The sequence below is a fragment of the Penaeus vannamei genome, chromosome 27, assembly GCF_042767895.1.
Source record: "Penaeus vannamei isolate JL-2024 chromosome 27, ASM4276789v1, whole genome shotgun sequence".
NCBI lineage: Eukaryota > Metazoa > Arthropoda > Malacostraca > Decapoda > Penaeidae > Penaeus > Penaeus vannamei.
In genome coordinates, this window is record NC_091575.1 from 27,518,135 (window position 1) to 27,520,634 (window position 2,500).

The following is a 2,500-nucleotide window of genomic DNA, read 5'->3' on the forward strand; positions in this document are numbered from 1 at the left end:
CTATGTTATTTTGTGCTTTTCTTCTTTTTTACTCTTTTTCTTATTTTCTGTGCTAGTCATGACTGCATTTCACTCTGCTCTTCGTTGCAAGTTGTCAAGGTCTCGTGCACCCCAGTCTTTTGAAGCAAGATGCTGCGTTGTACTTATGTTTTTCCCATGCTTCGTCTTAGACACTTGGTGGGCCTCTTCAGCCTAAGTCTGGAAGTTGACGGCCATGGTACAAACTATAAGGATTTATCTATTTTCCGATCTATCAATTGTGAAAGAGAGAGAGAGAGAGAGAGAGAGAGAGAGAGAGAGAGAGAGAGAGAGAGAGAGAGAGAGAGAGAGAGAGAGAGAGAGAGACAGAGAGAGACAGAGAGAGAGAGAGAAAATGAGAGAGTATGGCGTGCATATAAACATGACTACGTGTAAAACCATTAGCTCAAGATAGCGCCTTCACAGCCAAGCCAACCTTTCTTGTGCCATATGCGTCTGCCTGCTTGTGTTCCAAAACCAAGCCAATATGACGGTTAAAGTCGACCTATTTTGACCCGCAGGACTCCTGTCGCCGTCACCCCGTCAAGACCCGCACTCGGCACCGTTCCCAGCCTCGTAACAAGGTCTAAATAAGTACTTACTACTACTTACTACTTAAACAGACCTTGCCTTGTAGAATGCGCCTATCAGTTGTCTGCCATGAGTCGTACGCTAACTACCATTGCTTTTTTTTATCAATTCACAGTCTTTTACAGTGAGAGAGAGAGAGAGAGAGAGAGAGAGAGAGAGAGAGAGAGAGAGAGAGAGAGAGAGAGAGAGAGAGAGAGAGAGAGAGAGAGAGAGAGAGAGAGAGAGAGAGAGAGAGAGAGAGTGGGGGGGGGCGAGATATATATATGAACACACACACACACAAGCACACACACACACACACACACACACACACACACACACACACACACACACACACACACACACACACACACACACACACACACACACACACACACACACACACACACACACACACACACACACACCTCACCTCCTTGAAAAGTTTGCATGCATATGTATGTGTGAAACTGAATGACACATCTAATTCTTTATGTTTATTTGTATATTATATGGTCTTTCTCTTTGAAACAAAATACTGTAAAATATTCTCTGTAATATGTTTCTGTTTAGTATATCAACTGTACAGAACTGCAAATACAGAGGTTAATGAAACATAGAATGACAGTATACTTCAATACAATACATTAATGTTTGGTTATACTAAACACTGTATTATGAATAATTTTCACAAGTTTTTCAACAAACAAAGATTTCATTTAAATGCTTAACACATTTTTGAAATGACATAATACTGCATAAAATACAACAGTGATCAATGATTTACAACAAATATGTATTTACCTCATACATGTTCGTGTGTGTGTGTGTGTGTGTGTGTGTGTGTGTGTGTGTGTGTGTGTGTGTGTGTGTGTGTGTGTGTGTGTGTGTGTGTGTGTGTGTGTGTGTGTGTGTGTGTGTGTGTGTGTGTGTGTGTGTGTGTGTGCAAATTGTATATTAATGTTAAACTTAAAGACCCTTTATATTGTAACTAACTGACAGATCAGCAGTAATATAAGGTAATTATTTATTTGTCTCATTATTATTTTATTAATTCATTACCTTAGTAATACTTCTACTTACAAGTCTTGAACAATGCAATTATAAATGTTATCTACCTAAACTTCCTCCCTTTATCTTTATAATCACAATATATAAAGAGAGAACATCTGATTTACATGCTAGGTAAAATATAAAGGGATCATTTTCCATTATTGTTTAAATGTTCTATCATTTTCTTTGTTATTTCAAATCTAAATATCCAAAATCAATAAAAATTTGTTAAGTGAATGTTGGGTATCTTTTATAATCTACTAAATTTGGAGATTAAGCAAAAAATGAATAAAATAAAATGAATGAATATTTGTCTAGGAGAGGGTAGGGTGTGTGGTACGTGTACATATGCATATGCATGTGTGTGTGTAATATAAGTGTGTAAAAGTATGCATAGATGGACAAAAAAAAATATCAATGTGAATATAGATACACATATATTTTTGGATATTTGGATTTTGATGGTTTAACAATTACAGAACATACACAACATAAAACAGTATTATTCAAAACAAAAACAATATTAGCAATTGATTATAACACTGATTTTTAAATTGATGAATAAGCATTTTATCCGATATTATTAATTCATTTCACTGAACAAAAGGAAAAACTGTATTACTACTTGGCAGATATTTCCAAAGTCCTACCATGGTACTCCTTACAAAGTAAATAAAAATAAATTGTTTACTGTAATTATTTCTCTCAAACTTTTACTTCTAATATTAATTTCTGCTACAGCAAACTTTGTGTAAATACTGTGTGCTTACGTTATTTCATATTATGTTATTGGATGTAGCATTAGAAATATCTTTTTCCATTCAAATATGTACCTTTTTTTTCTTCCCTTAAGTTTGTC